Genomic DNA, 22,638 nt, shown 5'->3' with positions numbered 1-22,638 from the left:
TAAGGGTTGCCTGGCTGGCTCAGTCATAGAGCACTTGACTCTTGACCTCAGGATGAGGAATATGAGCCCCACATTGGGTATAGGGATTACTTAATGTTTTTTTTAAAAAGTCTCCTAGTAGGGGCCCTCACTAGCAGTATAGTGAAACATTATTCAGCAATATACTATGAATATTTCCCCTGCCACTCCTCCTTGTACTATGATGGAGTCCATAACCACCATCAGTTAATTAAAATATTGAAAAATGCTTTAAGTCCATAATACCATGTGAGAAAAAAATATAAAGTGCACAAAAAAAGGTGAATAAAAATACCTTTTTTTTACTGGCTATAATTAGTGAGTGATTATATGTGTGGTTTTTTTTCCTGTCTTACTAGTTATATTTCTGGTATAAGTGTTTGTTTCTACTTGTATAATCTGGAAAGTATAAACTCAAGGAACTTTGAAAAAGCTAATTAGCGTCAGAAATAGGGGTGCCTGAGTGGCTCAATCAGTTAAGTGTCTGCCTTTGGCTAAGGTCATGATCCCAGGGTCCTGGGATCCAGCTCCACATGGGGCTCTCTGCTCAGCAGCAAGTCTACTTCTCCCTCTCCCTGTGCCGCCCCTGACTTATGCTCGCTCGCTCTCTCTGTGTCAAATGAATTAAAAAAAAAAAATCTTTAAAAAGAAAGAGAGGAAGGAAGGAAGCAAGGAAGGAAGGAAGGAAAAAACTGTACCAAAACCAGGTAGGACTCATCATACATGTGGCCTCACAAATAACCCTAGATAGAAAGGGTATTCCACAGTTAGTTGGCACAAGTGAGCACACACAAATCCAAGTAGAAATAGGGTACAATAAAATAATAAGCAAGCTGAATGTTCCAAATGAGAGCTCACTGCATACTCAATCCATTATCATCTAGGAAATTAACATTTTCTTGACAAAATTAAACCCTTAATAATTAAATAGCGATAGTAAGAAAATTTACGTTTCTTAAAAACTGCCTAGCCTAGCTCAGTATGACAGGATGATGAGTTGTGATGACATTGCAGACCATGCAAAGCTTTATGCACATACCACATCCAATAAAGAAAACTGAGTTACAAAAATAAAAATCTATATTAAAACCCAGAAATTGGGATCCCTGGGTGGCGCAGCGGTTTAGCGCCTGCCTTTGACCCAGGGCGCGATCCTGGAGACCCGGGATCGAATCCCACGTCAGGCTCCCGGTGCATGGAGCCTGCTTCTCTCTCTGCCTGTGTCTCTGCCTCTCTCTCTCTGTGTCTATCATGAATAAATAAATAAAATCTTTAAAAAATAAATAAATAAATAAATAAATAAAACCCAGAAATTTACATGTCTGATGACATATAAAAAGGGACTCGGCATAATGATCACAAGGCTCAGGTTCTTTTTTTTTTTTTTTTTTTTTTTTTAGGATTTTACTTATTCATGAGAGACACAGGCAGAGGGAGAAGTAGGCTCCCTCTGGGGAGCACCATGTGGGACTCAATCCCAGGACCCTGGAATCACCACCTAAGCCAAAGGCAGATGCTCAACCACTGAGTCATCCAGATACCCCTTAGTATACTTTGTCTTAACATCCTGAGATGGGTGTGTGGGTGGCTCAGTCAGTAAACATCCGACTCTTGGTTTTAGCTCAGGTCATGGTCTCAGAGTCGTGGGATTGAGTCTCGCCTCAGGCTCCATGCTCAGTCCCTCTCCCTCTGCTGCTACTCCTATCTTAGCTCTCTTAAATAAATAAAAAAGGGTCTTAAAAAATCTTGAGATGGGGATGCCCGGGCGGCTCAGCAGTTGGGCGGTTGCCTCTGATTTGGGTTGTGATCCCGGGATCCGGGATCGAGTCCCGCATCAGGCTTGTGCGAAGAGCCTGCTTCTCCCTCTGCCTGTGTCTCTGCCTCTCTCTCTCTCTGTCTCTGTCTCTCGTGAATAAGTAAATAAACCTTAAAAAAAAAATTCTGAGATGAATACAGAGGTGATTAATTTTTCAACATTCTTCTTTACTAGTTTATGCATTTATAGCTATATTATTTCCCTCAGGTTCAACTTTAGCAACACCACACATTTTGATATGTGCATCTGAAGAGAATATACATTGTAGTTGGAAAGCACACTGTTCCACATATGTCAATTAGGTTAAGTTTGTCAATTATACTGTTTTGGTATTATACAGCTTTACTGGGTATATACCGTTTGTTCTAACAGTGAAAAGTGAGAAAAATGCTAAAATCCCCTACTTTGATTATGATTTGTCCACTCCATCTTTTATTTCTGTCAAATATATTTGAAACATTTTACAAAGGTAACCATTTAGGACTATAATATTTATTGGTAGACTAACCTTTTTATTATAAACTATTGTTCTTTCTGGCAATGCTTCTAATGTCTTTTCTGACACAATGAAATAGGATCTTAAGTTGATAAAATCATTTAGGAAAACCATGATTGTATATTAAAGCTGAATATATGCATAACCCACAACACAAATATTTTATTCCTAGGGATATACCCAACAGAATGCATTCATATGTGCACCAAAAGACATGAAGAATATTCAGGGTAGCTTTTTTCATAATGGCCCCAATTTAAAATCTTGAAAATTCAAATGCCAATCAATTATGGAATTGATAAATAAATTGTGTTATATTCATGCAATGGCATTTTAAACAGCAATAATAATGAATGATCCACAACAACATGGAACATGGATGAATCCTGTATATTCATGCTACATAATATTATTACATATTACATTCGTTCATATTACCTGTGAAGTATAATGTTAAACAAAAAGAGCCAAGCACAAATTGTGTGATACTATTTACATAAAATTCCAGAACAGATAAAATTACTCTATGGCTATATAAGACAGAGTGATGGTTATCTTTGGGAGAGGTGAGTAGTGTAATGGATGGATCAAGAACTGGGCTTCTAAAATGCTGGTAATGTTCTATTTCCTAATCTGATTTGAGATCTGGTTAAATGAATATGCTTACTTTAAAAAATTCATCAAGTCATATGCTTTGATTTCTGTATTTTTGGAATGTATGTCATACTTCATAAAAAATGTATCTTTGTATTAGCAAATAAAAAAATTAAAATACCAAGTAACCAAGTATTAGAGAGAATACAGATGACTATGCTGATAAACTGCTGGTAAGAATTTAACTGATACAGGGACACCTGGGTGGCTCAGTGATTGAGCATCTGTCTTTGGCTCAGGGCATGATCCCAGGGTCCTGGGATCAAGTCCCACATCCGTCTCCCCTCTGGAAGCGTGCTTCTCCTTCTGCCTATGTCTCTGCCTCTCATGAATAAATAAATAAAATCTTTAAAAAAATCTAACTGGTCAACCATATTGAAAACCAGTTCAGCATTATCTAGGAAATTTGAAGATACATATAAATCCTACGGCCTGGCGATTCCATTTGCATGTTTATACCCTAGGAAAGCATACCTATGTGTAGCAGAGTACTTATAAAAACATCTTTACAGCAGCCCTTTCAAATAAGTCAAAAACAGAAAACAACCAATGTTCAAATATATAGCCTTAGTTTATGACCAAAAGGATAAGCCTAAGAAATAAAATATTGTTTAAAAAAGACTCAAAACAACATTACCCAGCACAATTTCATTTCTATAAAGATAAAAAGACAAAACCTAACTATATTACTCAGGAATGTGTACATATATGATAAATGGGTTGTTGTTTTTTTTTTAACATCGAGAAAATACATTATCACCAAAGTCAGAATAAGGATTACCTAAAGAGGTGAAGAGAATAAGTTTATTCTGGGGGCAGGAAGAAGAGAGGCTTTTGGAGGGTGACACAAGTTTTTGTTATATAGAAGTTCCGCTATATAATTCTTAAATTGTATGTCTATATCTTAAGCACTTTTGTGGATGCATGCAATATTCAGTAATTTCTAACCAAGGAAAATTAATTAATAATAGCTATAAATTTTAGTGAAAACAAAAAAAATGTGAAATGATAAATGCTACGAGATTTTGATCTTGAACATAATGTATCTTGTATGTACACAGGAAATGTGTTGGAAGGAAATCAATTAAAATATTGACGATGGTTATATCTAGGTGGTAGGAGTTTACTTTTGTTCTGACTTCCTATTTTCCAAATTCTTTAAAATAATCGTGTGTGTGTGTGTGTGTGTGTGTGTGTGTTCAAAAAAGCAAAAGCTTAATACATTGGAGAAATTGAGATGTTTTCTCAATATGTGAACACTATGTAGAAGGAAATGATGGGAAATGCTGGGATCTGTGGGCCTACCCCTAGGGCTTCCCATTCTTTCCTTTTTTTTTTTTTTAAAGATTTTATTTATTTATTCTTGAGAGACAGAGACACAGGCAGAAGGAGAAGCAGGCTCCAGGCAGGAAGCCCGATGTGGGACTCAATCCCGGGGATTCCTGGATCACACCCTGGGCCAAAGGCAGGTGCTAAACCGCTGAGCCACCCAGGCTGCCCCCATTCTTTCCTTCAATGGAGATTTTTCCAGCTCACATAGATGATTCTGAGTCAAACAAGGCCATCCAGAAGAAGAAAAGCTTAAAAAGGAAACCCCTTCTATTTGGCTTCTTAAACAGCCATTCCTCCTCCTTCCTTTGGGGACCTATCTGAGAAAAGCAGAGCTGAAGAAGGAGAAAGGAATCATGAGATAGATGCCAGACCCTTCTAGAGGCGAAGACTGACCAGGGAAGTGGCAGCTCTGGACTCACACCTACCATCCACAGAGAGAGGTCGGAGTCTAGGCTGTATGGAGCATTTCTGTCTGAGCATGTCAGAAGGGGAGAGGTCTCTGCTATTCAAGACCAAAATCTTGTCCTGACCTCACACAACTGGTGGGACAACACGTACTGCCACCCTGGCAACAGTTACAGACACCCTCCAACTGCACACACGGTGCCACAAAAAGTTACGGGATCACACTCCCACGTCCTCACAAAGTCACAGACATCCAGGAGGCTCAGTGTTGCTAACATTCATTCAACCCCAAACACACACACTCCTCAGATAACTCATGGCCGCACAATCAGGGATTCTGTACACTCCCACATCCTACACAAAATGTCACACAAAAGGAACGCACATACGAACAGACCCACGATGGGGACAGTCACACCTACACCCATTGAGCTGCACAGTCAGAACCACAAACCTACAACAGGGATACCCAGCTACACCTGCAAACAGAGGTCCGCGCATGGTCAGTCGCAATGACACACCCACCACAGGGGCCGACAATCACACCCCCACACGGAGCGCCGCAGAGTCACCTAAGGTCACAGTCGCACACATGGAATCCTGTTCCTCTGGTCCGTTCCCCCAATCCGACCAACTCAAAAGCGCCGGAGACTCCAGATTCGCCCAGAAGGCCCCTTTAGGCTGCTCCTCCCCAACCCAGAGACGCACCTGAGCAGCCTGGTCGAGCCCCCAAGATTTAGGCCTCTCACCTTGCAATTCCCCTTGCCGGGAGGCCGAGACTCAAGCAGGCGAGTGAAGGAACGGCCCTGCTCCCCCGGGGGCCTCTGGGAAATGTAGTCAGGAAGCAGGTCGGCCCAGACAAGATGGCGCCTGGCGCTTCGATTTCCTGCTGGCGTATAAACCTAAGCTGAGCCAGCCGATATCCCTGCTCCCTTCTCCAGATCGCTGCAGAGGGTCTTCTAGATCCAAGAGCAGTCTCCGAGTCAGGTTCCCACAGGAGACATCCCACACTCCCTGGAGATAAGCTTCCTCCATGGGCCCTGCCAGTCCCCGGGAGCCTCATGTTTCCTAAGAAATAGAAAAATGTTGCTGAGTTCCCACGGAAGTTGATTGAAGCCGCAAGAACTTCTGGGAAATGTAGTCTAGAGGTGGAAAGGGTAAGGCTACCTCCTGTGTGGATTGTTTCAGAGCAATGCACTGAGCTTGCCCACAGTGAAGAGTGGAGCTTCACCCAAGACTCTTTTAGGACTTGTATCTGTTAACCTTAAAAATAAAACTTTCAGGGACGCCTGGGTGGCTCAGCGGTTGAGTCCGTCTGCCTTCCGCTTAGGGTATGATCCTGGAGTTCTGGAATCGAGTCCCGCATAGGGCTCCCTGCATGGAACCTGCTTCTCCCTCTGCCTGTGTCTCTGCCTCTCTCTCTCTGTCTCTCATGACTGAATACATAAAAATCTTAAAAAAGAAATAAAACTGTCAGTTATTTTACCACCAAAATGAGTTTGTTGGGAATAACAGAATTGCAATTTAGGAGGAAAAAGCTCTGCCAGAATACAAGTAACAGCAAACAAAGAAGAGCTCTTTCATGGAAAAGAAGGTGGGAGTTGGGAAGTTCTTTTGAAGGAAAATCCATTGGAGAAACCTAGGGTGATGTTGGTTTATCATTGGCTGAACTGCAGGGGTAGTCAATTGATTGTAGGTGATGCTCTGTACATCCTTTACCTTTGGGGCCGGTAATTTACATTCTTTCCTATTGAGAGTCCTTAATTGACTACTCTTCCTGTAACTGACAGTCCCTCTTCTAGCCTCCCAACTCTACTTTAGTGACATTTCCCCTTATTAATTTTTACATAACCCACTGAGACTACCCGGGACTGACTAAATTGCCATTTTTGCCTTCCTCAATGGATGAGTGTGGAGCAGGATCTGGATGCTGCTCAGGGAATAGAGACCTGGGAGTCTCAGACCCAAATCCCACAAGAGAAACCGAAGACGAGTAACCCAAAAGCCTGGAAAGGGGCTGATGGCAGGTTGTCTGGAGTGTCAGGCTATGTGTGTTGAAGATGATAGTGGTGACTCTGAGGATTGCCCCAATGTGTAAGGCAATATGTGAAATTGGAGGAGTTACCTCATTTTCTTCATCCGGAAACTAATGATAGCTGGAGTGCATGTTCTGGTGCCATCAATTTTACTTGACTTTTGGAGAATCAAAAAATAAACCAATTGGTCTGACATATAATTTCAAATATTATATATATATATATATATATATATATATATATATATATATACATAAAATCATATCTTTGTTCTTTGCATATGGCTGTGGATCCCACACCCTCCCATGATTTTAGGGATCTTGTTTTCATGTGTAGAAATTCAGTCTCCTACAGCATTTGTCTTCGATGGTTTGATCCCTGACACCCCTAATTAGGGGCGGAAAAGGATTTGTTAGTATGATCAATACAACAGCTTAGATATGAATCCTACCCCTTTAACCCCTTAGAAACAAAAGTTACAAAAGGGTACCAAAACAGAAAAATCCAGTTTCAGTGAGGTTCAAAGAAAAGCCAATGAGGGCACCTGGTTGGCTAAGTCAGTTGCGTGTGTCCACCTCTTGATTTCTGCCTAGGTCCTGAGGCTGGGCCCCACGCTCAGCCCCCTCAGCTTGGGATTCTTTCTCTCACTCTTTCTCTGTCCCTGCCTACCTCCCCAAACTCACTCTCTGTGTGTGTGTCACAAAAACCCAAAACCCAAAACAAAAACAAAAAACAAAGAAAAGCCCATGAACTCCAAAATACATGTGAGTACTTCTCAATACAGTTGACATTAGGTAGAAAAATGTCAGAGAATGAGAGCTGGTAAGCAGAGGTGAGAAGTAGTGCTTAGAGGCTGGTAAAAACCTATTAGAAAAGACTCCAGAAATAGCAGGAGCAGGAGGCAGAGTGGAATCACTTCAATAAGACTAGGAGTTTACTTTGAAGGGATTCACTTTGGAAAGGGAAATGCTGTGAAGAGAGTAGAGGTCAAGCAGAATGATATCAGGTGCAATGCATGTGCCAAGATCAAGACAATCATGTTTAAGGGAAAATTGATTTAGAAAACTATAATATGCCTGTAAGATAAAATAAAACTTGAGTGTCCAGAGAAAATCTCAAGTTGCTTAAAGGAGAGAAACATCACCTAGTGTCAAGCTTATACTCAATATTTAGCACCACAAAACAGTGGAATAAAACTAAAAGGATAATTAAAGGAGTGAAAGCCAAAGATTTTCATCTAGAGTTAAGCTGCAGTTTAAGTATAGGTATGATTTAGAGTCATCCTAAAATAAGTGAACTAACTTGACTTGACTCGAAAGGAAATATGAAGGTAATAATATAAAGGGTTTTTACTCATAGAAAAACCCAGAGGATAGCTATTAAAATGTGAAAATAGCTAAAAACAAACTAACTCCAAAGACACTAAAGTGTTGGCTGAGCATGGTATGAGTGGAAGAGAATGGAGGAAATAGAGTAGAATAAGTAGGACTTGATGGAAGAGAGTTTGCATGAGAATTCTTTCAGACAAGAAAGAAGAATATGGGGCAGCCCCAGTGGCTCAGCAGTTTAGCGCTGCCTTCAGCCCAGGGCGTGATCCTGGAGACTCAGGATTGAGTCCCATGTTGGGCTCCCTGCATGGAGCCTGATTCTTCCTCTGCCTGTGTCTCTGCCTCTCTCTCTCTCTCTCTCTCTCTCTCTCTCTCTGTCTTTCATGAATAAATAAATAAAATCTTCTTTAAAAAAAGAAAGAAGAATATGGATGCAGCTATTACAGAGATGAAAGTAGAAAAGAAGTATGAGGAAGAGAGTAAAATCTGAAACAAAATGGCTGGTTATAAAGATTGTATGCTTCTGATTATTACAATCTGAGATGCAAATCCCAGATGTGTGCTCTATGCACAACATATTCTACATCATCAAAAATCTTGATAACAGTATTTTTTTTCAAGAGCATCATATGGATCAAGGGAAACATGTGTAAAGCTTATACAAAATAAGTCCTCAAAAACTACTAAATTAAACACTTCCAAACTCATTCTTTGAGGCCAACATCCAACATAGAGTTACTGTATGACCCAGTATTTCCACTCCTATACATACACCCAGGAACATTAGAAATGTATATTTATGCCAAAACTTGCACACAATTGTTCATTACAGCATCATTCACAATAGCCAAAAGTGGAAACAACCCAAATGCCTATAAATAGATGAATTGAAAAAGAAAATGTGGTATATTCACACAATAGAATATTATTTGGCAATAAAAATACATGCCACAACACAGATGATCCTTAAAAACATTATGCTAAGTGAAAAAGCCAGTCACAGAAGACCATTTCATTTATAAGAAATGTACAGAATAGGCAAATCTATAGATAAAGAGAGTAGTTAGAGTTATTTAGGGCTGGCAGGGTTAGGACAAATGGGAGTGATTGCTGTTAGAAAGTTTCTTTTTGGGGTGATAAAAATGTTCTTCAATTAGATAATGAGGATAGACGTACAGTTGAAGGGTTATAATTTTTCTTTCCTTCTTTTTTTTTTTTTTAAGATTCTATCCATTTATTCATGAAAGACACAGAGAGAGGCAGAGGCAGAAGCAGGCTCCATGCAGGGAGCCCAACGTGGGACTCCATCCCTGGGCTCCAGGATCATGCCCTGGGCCACAGGTGGTGCTAAACCGCTGAGTCACCCTACAATTATTCTATATCCTTGAAAACAGCTGGGGGTTTATCCATTTGTTAAAATTATAGCCATTCTAGTGGCTGTGAAGTGATATATCATTGTAGTTTTGACTTGCTTTTCCCTGATCACTAATGATGTTTAGTGTCTTTTAATATAATTATTGGCCATTTACATACCTTCTTTGGAGAAATGTCTATTCAGATCCTTTGTCCATTTAAAAATGAGTTAGTTGCCTATTATCAAGTTGTCAGAGTGTATTTTAGATGGATGTTCTTTAATAGATACATGACTTGCAAATATTTTCTTTCCTCTGGTGTGATATCTTTCCCCTTCTTAGATGGTACCCTTTGAAGCACAGAATATTTAGTCATCTTGAAATGAAAATTATCTAATTCTTTGTGGGTCATGCTCTTGATGTTAATATCTAAGAATCCTTTGGCGATCTGAGACTATGATGATTTGCTTCTGTGTTTTCTTCAGAGTGTTTTACAGAAGTTTTAGCTCCTTCTGTTAGGCAAAGTGAAATGAAACAGAAAAAGACAGAAACCGTATGAGCTCACTCAAATGTAGAATTTAAGAAATAAAACAGATGAATATGTGGGAATGGGGGACGAACAAAGAGAGTGAAACAAGCCATAAGTGATTCAACAGTAGAGAACAAACAGGGTTATAGAAGTTGGTGAGTGGGGGTGGACTAGATGGGGGATGGGTATTAAGGAGAGCACTTGTGATGAGCACTGGGCGCTGTATATAAGTGATGAATCACTGAATTCTACTCCAGATATCAATATTACACTGTATGTTAACTAACAAAATTTAAATTAAAAAAAGTTTTAGCTCTTAAATTCAGCAGTTTGAACCATTTTGAGTTAATTTTTATAAATAATGAGAGATGAGGGCCCAACTTCATTCTTTGCAGATGGATATGCTGTTGTTGCAGCATATTTGTTTAAAAGCCTACTCAAGGGGCACGTGGTTGGTTCAGGGGTTGAGTGTGTGCCTTTGGCTCAGGTCGTAATCCCAGGGTCCTTGGATCAAGTCCTGCATCTGGCTCCCCACAGGGAGCCTGCTTCTCCCTCTGCCTATGTCTCTGCCTCTCTCTCTGTCATGAATGTTTATTCATGAATGAATAAATAAAATCTTAAGAAAAAAATAAAAGCCAGCTCAAAATGGAAACATCAATATTTTTTGATATTATAGATGTATGGGTTTATTTCTGGACTCTCTATTCCATTGATCTGTGTTCCCATTCTTGTACCAATATAATAGCGTATGATAATTTTAAAATAGAGAAGTAGGAGTCTCCTACTTTGTTTCCTTTTTCAAGATTTTGGTTCTTTTGGGGCCCCTGCAATTGCATATGAATTTTAGAATTAGTTTGTCAGTTTTACAAATAAGTCATCTGGGATTCTGATGAAATTGTTTTGAATCTATAGATCAGCTTGGGGAGTACTACCATCTTAACAGTATTAAGTCTCCCTATCTATAAACTTGGGATGTTTTTCCATTTGCTTAAGTCTTGAAATTTTTTTTTGAAATTTATTTAATCAAATGTCTTGTAGTTTTCTACATTTTACACTTTTTAAAAAAAGATTTCATGTATTTATTCATGGGAGACACACACAGAGAGACAGGCAGAGACATAGGCAGAAGGAGAAGCAGGCTCCATGCGGGACCAGAGCCTGATGGGGGACCCAATCCCGGGTCTCCAGGATAGGTCCTGGGTTGACAGCAGTGCTAAACCTCTGAGCCACTCAGGCTGCCCTACATTTTACATTCTTTTGTTAAATTTATTCCTAAGTATATTATTATTTTGATGCTACTATACATGAAGCTGTGTTTTAAATTTCATTTTCAGATTGTACATTATAAGTATATATAAATAAAACTGATTTTTTCCTTTTCTTAAAATATTTTATTTATTTATTCATGGGAGACACCAAGGGAGAGGCAGAGACACAGGCAGAGGGAGAAGTAGGCTCCCTGCAAGGAGCCCAATGAGGGACTCGACCGGGTACCCTAGGATCATGCCCTGAGCCAAAGGCAAGCACTCAACCACTGAGCCACCCAGGCATCCCTCAATATTTGCTTATATTCTGAAATGATCACAGTAAGTCTACTTAACATCTATCACTACACATAGTTACAAATTTTTTTCTGGTGATAAGAATCTTTAAGATCTATCCTCTCAGCAATTCTCAAATATACAATATGATAGTACTAGCTATTGTCACCATGCTGTATATCACATCCTTAGAACTTATTTATAACAAACTTTGACCACCTTCACCCATTTATCCACCCCATACTCCTCATCTCTGGCAACCACCAATCTGTTTTGTACCTATGAGTTTGGGTTTTGTTTTGCTTTAGTTTCTATGTATAAGTGAGATCATACAGTATTTGTCTTTCTCTGTCTGACTGATGTCTTAGCATAATACCCTCAAGATTCATCCATGCTGTCGCAAATGGCATGATTTCCTTCTTTTCGTGGCTGAATAATATTCTACTTTCCAAATATACCATATTTTCTTTTTCCACTCATCCATTGATAAATATTTAGGCTGTTTCCATATCTTGGCTATTATAAATAGTGTTGCAATGAACATGGGATTCATATATCTTTGAGTTAGTCTTTTCATTTTCTTTTTTTTTTAAGATTTTATTTATTTATTCATAGAGACACAGAGAGAGAGAGAGAGATTGGCAGAGACACAGGCAGAGGGAGAAGCAGGCTCCATGCAGGGAGCCCGATGTGGGACTCGATCCTGGGTCTCCAGGATCACACCCCAGGCTGCGCTAACCCGCTGCACCACCAGGGCTGCCCAGTCTTTTCATTTTCTTTGGATAAATACCAAAAGTGGATTTGCTATATCATCTGGTAGTTCTACTTTTACTTTTTGTTTTAGAAACTCCATACTAGTTTCCTTTAAAAATTTTTTTTTAAATTTATTTGAAAGAGCAAGAAGAGTGAGAGAGGTGGGGCTTGACCCCAGGACCCTGGGATCATGACCTAAGCTAAAGGCTGAGCCACCCCAGTGCCCCTCCATACTGTTTTCCATACTGGTTAGATCAATTTACATTTCCACAAATGGTGCAAAAATTTCCCTTTTCTCCAGTTCATTGCCAATGCTTTTTTCTTGTCTTTTTGATAATGATCCTCTGTCAGGTATGAGGGGATATCTCACTGTGGTTTTGTTTTGCATTTCCTTGATATGGTGAGCACATTAACATACACTTATTGATATGTATGTCTGCTTTGGAAAAATATCTATTCAGGTCCTCTTGCCCATTTTTAAAAAAGATTTTATTTATTTATTCATGAGAGACACAGAGAGAGAGAGAGGCAGAGAGAGAAGCAGGCTCCATGTAGGGAGCCCGATGTGGAACTTGATCCTGATACTCCAGGATCATGCCCTGGGCCAAAGGCAGGTGCTCAACCACTGAGGCACCCAGGCGTCCTAATTTTTTAATTTTAAATGTTTCCTGATTTCCATTATAATTGCTTTTTAATCTATGAAAAATATAAAATTGTTTTGGGTCTCCAAATATATGCATTCATTCACTCATTTATTTATTCTAATTTAATTACCTTGTAGTCCAGTAAATGGACTGTAGGATATTTAATCTTTGAAGTATGGGAAATTTCAGGGAAATATTCTGTTTCTGCTTGTAAAGAAGCTTAAAAAAGTATTTTTGCAGAGAAGGCTTCAAAATACAGCTTATAAATCAAGATAGTTGTGTTGTTAAATTTAAATATATTTTTAATGTTTCTAATTAATGTATCAATTTATGGACCTTTTATGTTAAAAAAAATCTATGACTGTAGATTTGTTCATTTTTCCTTGTAATTCCCTCAAGTTGTACCTTACATATTTTCAGACTATATCATTAGAGCCTTACAGGTTCTTCTCTGTTAAATCTTCACGGAGGATTTTTAAAATTATTATTATTTAGTGTCCATTCTTATCTCTATAAATGTGTTTGTTTTGAGTGGTATTACCATTGCCATTTTTATTTTGCTTAGAGTTGCATGGGACATTTTTTCCTTTATTTTAAGTCCTCTTTTTTTAAATCCTTTTTAGGGTTAATCTCTTATAAGCACCACATACCTGGACTTTGTTGACATCCAATCTATAATAAGTGAGATTAATATATTTATATTTATTGTAATTATTGGTATTTGAATTAATCCTGTTATCTTAAAAAAATCCTGTTATCTTTTTTATTTTCCCTTTGACACCTGTCTTCTTTCATTTATTCTCTTCCTATCTTCTATCAGTTGATAATATTTTCTCTTGTACACTTTTAAAAATCTACTCATTTATAAACTATTATTTCAAGTACAAATTCTCAATCATATTAGACACAAAGGCTCCTTTTCACACCAAATATTGTAGTACAAGTCTTTTGCTCTCCTAAAATTAACTTCACAGGTAGTATAATCCCTCACTATTCATAATTTTTTAAAACTCATTATAATGCCCTAACTTGACAAAAATAGGAACATTAAAGGAAAGAAAATTATAATATGAAAATGCCAAAAATGACTAAATATTATTAAACCTATATATACAGTTACCATAAACATGACAGCTACAAATGCAGACTTCCACACATACGTTGGTAATGCAAATGCTGTAAGCAGTGTTGCCACTGTTGATGTGATTTTCCAAAATGACAAAGCTCATGATAAAGTTCTGAATATAATGTGTAATTGTGCCTCAACTGCCTTGGTAGTTGCATACCTGGAAAATTTGGTACCTATTAAAACCATCTGGGGCAGCCCCGGTCGCTCAGTGGTTTAGCACCGCCTTCAGCCCAGGGTGTGACCCTGGAGACCTGGCATCAAGTCTCACGTCAGGCTCCCCAGGCTCCCCCTGAGGAGCCTGCTTCTCCCTCTGCTTGTGTCTCTGCCTCTCTTTCTCTCTGTGTCTCTCATGAATAAATAAATAAAATCTTCAAAAAAAAATTAAATCCATCTAAAAACACTTTGTGTTTATGTATAAAATATCAGGTAATCATTAGCAGGTTTTTCACCTATTTAAATATCCAGCACAATATTAAAAAATGTGATACTTCATTGTACCGGACTATTTTTTGCATTTCAGGACATCAGCACATATGTGTAGCCCCCACATATCTAACGCCAGCAGTTGTCTCACAAATGTCCAGCTCCTGACTCTCAGAGTGGTATCACTCTCATTGAGAAACCCTGACCTTGGGGATCCCTGGGTGGCTCAGCAGTTTAGTGCCTGCCTTCGGCTGGGGGTGTGGTCCTGGAGTCCCGGGAGATTGAGTCCCGCATTGGGCTCCCTGCATGGAGCCTGCTTCTCCCTCTGCCTATGTCTCATCGTCTCTCTGCGTGTCCCTCATGAATAAATAAGTAAAATCTTAAAAAAAAAAAAAGTTAAAAGAAACAGGTGAAATATATTTTAATAATACACTTTAATACATGTCTAAAATATTATTTCAACATGTAATTAATGTAAAATTGTTAATAAGATTCTCTATTAAGTTTTCAATATCAGATATACTGTTTATACTTACAGGACATCTCAGTTTGGACTAGCCATGTTTTATTTTTTATTTTTATTTTTATTTTTATTTATTTATTTTTTTGTGAGGAAGTCCTTTAATAGAGACGGGCACACAGGGGACACAACTCGGCCCTGGGCCAGCGGATGCAGTGGCCCCTCCCCCCACCTGGCCTGGCCCAGGGGTGGACACCAGAGAGGCAGTTTTAAAAATACAGTGGGAGCGTAGCCCTGGTGGCTCAGCGGTTTAGCGCCGCCTACAGCCCGGGCGTGATCCTGGAGACTCCGGATCGAGTCCCACGTCAGGCTCCCTGCATGGAGCCTGCTTCTCCCCCTGCCTGTGTCTCTGCCTCTCTCTCTCTCTCCTCTCTGTGTAATCTAATGAATAAATAAATAAAATCTTTAAAAAAAAGTAAAATAAAAACACAGTGGGACTGATTCTTCATTTTTATGGAGAAGGGGACCCCAGAGGAGCAGCCCGCGGGAGCGTCTGCACTCAGAGAGGCGTCTGAGCGGCCACCCCCAGCTGTCGCACCCGGGAGGGGGCAGCGGCCCTCGGGGGCCCTGGCAGCACGGGAGGGACTAGCCATCTACAGCTCTTATGGTCCCCACTCTGCGTTCACGGTTGTGCTTTAGAACCCCCCGCCCTGCAGCCCTAGCCCGAAGCTCGGGGGGTGGGGGGACCCCCGCCCTCTGCGAGCTCAGGCTTGGGACAGAGCAGCCCTGCTCCTCGCCACGAGCCAAGAGGTCGCTGAAACAGAAGGTTCGACGCTGGACCAGATGCAGGCTGGCGGGAGCAGGCGGGGTTGGAAGGACGGGGGCGAGGCTCGAGGTCCGGTAGCAGGTGCTCATGGGCCGGGCAAAGTTAGGCTGGGGGCGGTGGACGGAGGGGAGCTGAGCATCTCCCGACACCATTCTGCAGCAGTGGGGGTTGGGGGCGAGGTGCCCACCCGGCGCGGCTGCCTCCAGTATCAGGGGCTGGGTGGCTGGGGCAGGCCCGGGCTCCAGGTACGCAGGTGGGGAGGGGCAGGGCATGGTGACGTCTGCGGGCGAGTCCCGCCGGCTGGAGGGGTCTACAGGTTCAGTTGTTCTCAAAGAGAGAGAGCAGGTCATCATTGTTGTTTGCGGGGAGGTCAGGTGGGCCCAGGTAGGATAGCAGTTCCTCGGGATTGGTCAGTTCTGGGAGTAAGTCCAGGGCCGGTTCCGGGGCCTCCCCCGCCCCAGGCATGGGGGGCCCCATCACGTCTGCGGCTGCGCTGAAGCTCAGCTCACCAAGGGAACCTGAGCTCACTGGGCCCAGGGTGGACTAGCCATGTTTCAGGTGTACAGTTACAATAGCCACATATTGCTAGTGGCCGCTATATTGGACTGCACAGATACAGAATGTTAGTCTTATCTTTAAAAAAAAAAAAAAGACACGCATTAAATAGACATTATTTTTAAAAATATTTTATTTTATTTATTCATGAGAGACAGAGAGAGAGAGAGAGAGAGAGAAAGAGAAGCAGAGGGAGAAGCAGGCTCCATGCAGGAAGCCCGACATGGGACTCGATTCTCCAGGATCAGGCCCGGGGATAAAGGCAGGGCTGAACCACTGAGCCACCCGAGCTGCCCTAGACAATATTTTCTAATCCCTAGTTAAACTTAATAAAATGTCTTGTAAATGTCTATGCTTATTATTTCTTACTAAAGTTCTTTCTGGTTTCTCTTGCTTACTATTCTTGCACTTATGGTTTCTTGATCATTCACACATGCCCTTCTACCCAGTAATATTCCTCACCCACAGTATCTTCATAACTTGGTCCCTCACAGTCAAGTTTCTGTTCTCACCTCCTCAAAATGGCTTTCTCAGGGTGCCTGGGTGGCATAGTCGATTAAGTGTCTGAATCTTGGTTTCGGCTCAGGTCATGATCTCAGGGTTTTGAGATCCAGCCCTCAGCTGGGCTCCATATTTGGCGTGGAGTCTGCTTAGGCTTCTCTCTCCCTCTCACTTTCTCTCTGTCCCTTCTACTTGTGCATTCTCTCAAATAAATAAATCTTTTTTTTTTTTTTAAAGAATGACTTTCTCTTGCTCAGTTATCAATTAATACTTTGATCAGGGATCCCTGGGTGGCGCAGCGGTTTGGAGCCTGCCTTTGGCCCAGGGTGCGATCCTGGAGACCCAGGATCGAATCCCACGTTGGGCTCCCAGTGCATGGAGCCTGCTTCTCCCTCTGTGTCTCTGTCTCAGTCTCTGTCTCTCTCTCTCTCTCTCTCTCTGTGTGTGTGACTGTCATAAATAAATAAATAAATAAATTTTAAAAAAAAGAATACTTTGATCTGCTACAAACTATAAACAATGGTGACTTTTCTTATATAACAAAAAACCTGCAGACAGACACCCCAGGCTGGAGCAAAAAGACCATGATATCATCTGTGTCTCAGGCTCCACTGTTTCTGCTCTGCCATCCTTAGTGTGAAGTGTAATTTCTCTTATACCATGTCTCCTTACCCCAGGCAGTAATTGTGGCTTTTTTTTTGACTCTCCTTTGTTGGGCAACATCCCATCCTGTACTTCCACACAGAGTTTCCCTTTCATTTCCTATTGGGGCATGTGACGCCATGCTGAATTGATCCCTGTGAGACTGATAGAGAGGCTTTCAGCATTCAAGTGCAGTAGGCCTCTATGGTACCAGCTTCACACTGTGTACCCAACCCTAGCAGCACCAGCTGCCCTGCTTGTGCCCAACATCAGCAGGAATTATTCTCTCTGGAGGGGTTTAATGGTTTAATTCCTGACCACATAGCCTGCAAGCTTCATTTTCTGGTCTTCATACACAGAGTAAGTTATTCAATATCTTATAATAAATCTTTTTTTTTCCTTTTTTGCTTAAAATTAGCAAGAGCGGGTTGTTCTGTTTGTATCCAAGTACTGTGACTGGTACAAAGAAGTGGCATTGGATGTGGTTGCAAGCAGTGGCCCTTAAGGAAATAAGAATTTGGGACTGTTTCTGTGGTCTAGTTGGATTTACTTATTTTTAAAAATATTTTATTTATTTTTTCATGAGAGACACAGAGAGAGAGACAGAGATATAGACAGATGGGGACTTGATCCCAGGACTCCGGGATCACGCCATGAGCCAAAGGCAGATGGTCAGCCTCTGAGCCACCCAGGCATCCCTGTGGCCTGGTTGGATTGATTGATTGATTGATTTTTAAAGACTTTATTTACTTATTCATGAGAGACACAGAGACACAGGCAGAGACACAGGTAGAGGGAGAAGCAGGGTCCAGGCAGGGAGCCCAATGGCCTGGTTGGATTTAAAGGCTGAGTGAGGGCAGCCCCGGTGGCTCAGCAGTTTAGCACCATCTTCAACCCAGGGCATGATCCTGGAGACCCGGGATTGAGTCCCATGTCAGGCTCCCTGCAAGGAGCCTGCTTCTCCCTCTGTTTCTCTCTCGCTTGCTCTTTCTCTGTGTATGTGTGTGTCTCAAGCAAATAAAAAATCTTTTAAAAAAATAAAAATAAAGGCTGAGTGAGCATGCAGAGACCAAGGACAACCATTATCAGCTAGGAAAAAAGTGGTTACAGCTAAGGGTAGCAGGGCTCAAATGCTGATTAATGTTGGTTAAGGCTAGGACTAGAATGAGGCAAGAGAGACACATGCCATGGGTGCAAAATGTAAAAGCACACCAAAAAACTCAATAACCAAAATAAATATTTCAGTGCAGTATTTTTGGGGATCCTGGATGGCTCAGACAGGTGAGTGTCCAACTCTTGATCTTAGCTCAGGCCTTGATCTCAGGGTGGTGGTAAGTTCAAGCCCCACACTGAAAATTTTTTTTATTTGATATTTTGTACCATACATATATGGTCATATATTTGACCCACAGGGACTATTAGCACTGAACAGACCACTGAGTCAACTTGACCTGTACAACAGTCAAAATCTAGATTTGATGGTAAAGGCTCTTTACAACTTTATCTAGCCACCCCAATGCTTGCTCATTGGGCTCATGAGCTAGGTAGTTGCACACAGTATCAACAATGTGGATTTACCATTACTACAGATTACTTCACAATAGTTGGTACCCAAGCAGTTTGCCACAGTATCCAACCATGAGCAACAGGACTATGTCATCACCAGGTTGACCAGTTAGCTAGATTTCTTCTATTATGGAAGCAGTAATGATTTTTTTTTTCCCTTACTGAGATAGATACTCCACAGGGATTAAAGTTGCCTGACATGCTTATGGCAGCAATACCAGTTATGGATGTTATCAACTCCTTATTCATAATCACGCTTTCCACATAAAATTGCTTTGGACTAAAGGATTTCATTTATAGTGAAAAAAGTAAAGCAATGAGTTGATGCTCTTGAGATTTGCTGGTCTTATTCTGTACCTCATCACCCACAAAGTTCAGACTCTATAGTGTTCTAAAACTTCTAAAAACCAAATGAGAGCACCATCTGGAAGACATACCTTGTAAAGCTGAGTATTGTCCTCACATCTAGTACATGGTCTCATCAAAACAAATATCTGGTAGTTTTTTAAGGTCTGGATACACAAAATAGAGACTGGGATAGAAACTATTAATATTATACCTAATGATCTACTACTAAAATATTTGTTCCCTCCTATTTAAAAAACTACCATCTCTGGGCTTTGCTGATTTGGAAGTCTTAATGTTCAGGGAGAAACTATTCCATCAAATTCATCCCACTGAATTAGAAGTTGAGAGTGCCACATAGACATTTTGGTATTCCTCAAATCACTGAATAACATGATATAAAGAGGTTTCTGTATTTAATAATTCTGATTTGACAAGGAAATAAGGTTCCTGCCATCCAAAGGCAGATATCAGATTTTCCAGGTGAAGTTTTATTTTCTTTTTTAAAGATTTTATTTATTTGGGAGGGGTGGGCAGAGGCAGGAGAGGAGAGAGAATTTCAAGTAGACTCCCTGAATGTGGAGCCCAAGCTGAGGGCTCAATCCCAGGACCCTAAGAACACAACCTGAGCTGAGACCAAAAACTGGTTGCCCAACTAACTGAGCCACCCAGGTGCCCCAGGTGGAGTTTTAAATGTTGTTGGCTCTATGTATATTTTCTTTCTTTTTCTTATATATATTCATAATATATTAGACATTTTAAAATTCTCTGTCACCCATCCCAATATTATTTTAAAAGGGGTATATTGTTCATAGATATCTTTACTAATTATTCTATAAGATACAGAACATCAAGATGGGCTTGTGACAGAACTTTTTGAATGAACATCACCTAGAAATTCTTTTTTTTTTTTTTAAGATTTTATTTATTTAATTCATGAGAGACACAGAGAAGCAGAGACACAGGCAGAGAGAGAAGCAGGCTCCATGCAGGGATCCTGATGTGGGACTCGATCCCGGGACTCTGGAATCATGCCCTGAGCCAAAGACAGACGCTCAACCGCTGAGTAACTCAGGCGTCCTCACTGAGAAATTCTAAATGTTAAGTTAGATGCATTCACTAATGTTACTTTGGATTCCCTCTTTTGGAGACGGCATATTTTGACTTGTGCAAGTTACAGTTGCATATTTCAGGGAGCATTTTTGTTTATTTGCTTGTTTGTTTTATGTTGGGAAGGAGAGTACATGCTGGCCAGCCAGGTATAGACTGTAGTGGGCATTTGTCATGCTTTCTGGCTTCATGGAATATTTTGCATACCTTATATTCAGGAGATTTGCTACATTAGGAGACTTATCTCCCAAAGTTCCTACCCAGAAACTCCCCTTAAAGTAAGGTATGATCAGAGAAGAATGATGTGGAGAATAAAGACACACATGGAATTGATTCTGATAAGTGTCAGAGATGCACTAGAGGCCATGATCCTAATTGCTACATCCTATATTTCTGTTAGCAGTAAAAGGTGTGGTACCTGTGCACAGTGGAGATAGAGGTGGCAGTAGGCAATGTGGGCCACTGCAGACTTGCCAAATGATCTTGCTTCAATTCTCACAAAGCAGCAAATGGGATCCTGTTAAAAAATAAGTAAGATGATGTCACTCCTCTTCTCAAAACCCTCCCATGGGTCTCACTCACACTCACAGTAAAAACTGATGTCTTGAGAATGGTCTACAAGGGGGGATCCCTGGGTGGCTCAGCGGTTTGGTGCCTGCCTTTGGCCCAGGGCACGATCACGGAGTCCCGGGATGGAGTCTCGTGTCGGGCTCCCTGCATGGAGCTTGCTTCTCCCTCCTCCTGTGTGTCTCTGCCTCTCTCTCTCTCTCTCTCTCTCTCTATGTCTATCATGAATAAATAAATAAATCTTAAAAAAAAAGAAATCTTTTGCCACAAAGTCTAAAAAATATTTGATTTTTTTATTAACAGTTTTATTAAAGTTATGTTTTGACATTTGAATCATTAATCCTTCTAGGGTTGGTTTTTGCACATGGTGCCAATTCCATTTCCTTTATGGTTTTTGGCCTATCCAGCTTTCCTTCATGTGGCAATTCACATTACTCAAAATAACCATAGAATTCTCTTGTCAATTTTTTTTATTTTATTTTTGGGGGGGGTGTTTTTTTTTTTTTTTCAATTTTTTTTCAATTTTTATTTTTAGAGGAATGTCCCATTTTCTTTCTAATGTTTTTGTGTATCTCCTCTATTTCTTTCATCTTTATTAAAAAATGACTTCAGTTTTTTACAGAGAACTAGATCATGGTTTTATTATTACTACCAGTATTTTTTTTCCTACTTATTTTATTAATATCTATCACATTAATTTCTCCTTTCCAATTTCTTTGGCAGTATTTAATAGGACTTTAGTAGAATGTGATTGAATTAAAGCTTAATTAATTTGCTTTCACGCTTTCCAGTTTCCTAATTTTAGGTGAGATTTTATTCTGGGTATCACTTTGCCCCATCCCTTATTATTATTATTTTTTAAGATTTTATTTATTTATTCATGAGACACACAGGGAGAGGCAGAGATGTAGGCAGAGGAAGAAGCAGGCTCCCAGTGAGGAGTCTGATATTGGACTCAATCTAGGGACTCTGGGATCATGCCTTGAGCTGAAGGCAGATGCTCAACCACTGAGCCACCCAGGCATCCCTCTATTTTTATTTTTAAGTAGTGTTAGAGTATGGCATATGTGATATCAGTTTGGGGGCTTTATAATGTCTTTTATGGCCTACTTTTTGGAGAATTTTTATGAGTGTTCCAGGTAGATTTGAAAAAATGTTGTTTTTCTTGTTAAAAATAAAAACAAAATGTATATATCAAGCAAATTACCCAATGTAGCCTTATACCTACCTTTCTTCTATTTAATGTTTCTGAAAGACATTTTAGTTACTGTCATTGTGGGTTCCTCAAAAGTTCCCTATTTTATCAGCTTTTGCTGTATAAATTTCAGAGCTGTATTGTTAGGTATTATTAGTGTTGTATGCTCTTGGTGGCTGCATCTTATTAAAATATGGAACATCTCTTAATATTGTTTGCTTTGAAGTCTGTATAATCTAATACTATCAACGCACCTGCTTTCTTCTTGATAATATTCCCTTATAAATGATTTTAAAATTCCTTTTTCAGTTAATTTTTTACTGTGAAATTTTCAAGCAAATACTAAAGAAAACATCATAATGAAGTTTATGTACCTATCACCTACCTTTAACATTTACCAATATTGTTACTGTTT

General features: G+C 40.2%; 1 protein-coding gene across 4 annotated transcripts in view; it reads right to left on the bottom strand.

Annotated features, from left to right (window-relative positions):
• The window catches only part of ZNF383 (zinc finger protein 383), an 83,073-nt gene that overhangs the window by 20,004 nt on the left and 40,431 nt on the right, over positions 1–22,638 (bottom strand). For 3 of the 4 annotated variants that reach the window (XM_038529186.1, XM_038529184.1, XM_038529183.1), the window contains 2 exons: positions 20,880–20,978; positions 5,471–5,789 (listed from right to left, as the gene is read on the bottom strand). The gene's annotated coding sequence lies outside the window, so the exon portion shown is untranslated. Of the gene's footprint in view, positions 1–5,429; positions 5,790–20,879; positions 20,979–22,638 lie in introns of all 4 variants that reach the window. The other variant, XM_038529185.1, reaches the window with a different exon arrangement.

This window comes from Canis lupus, chromosome 1 (assembly GCF_011100685.1).
Source record: "Canis lupus familiaris isolate Mischka breed German Shepherd chromosome 1, alternate assembly UU_Cfam_GSD_1.0, whole genome shotgun sequence".
Lineage (NCBI taxonomy): Eukaryota > Metazoa > Chordata > Mammalia > Carnivora > Canidae > Canis > Canis lupus.
This window is presented reverse-complemented; position numbering and strand designations above follow the sequence as displayed.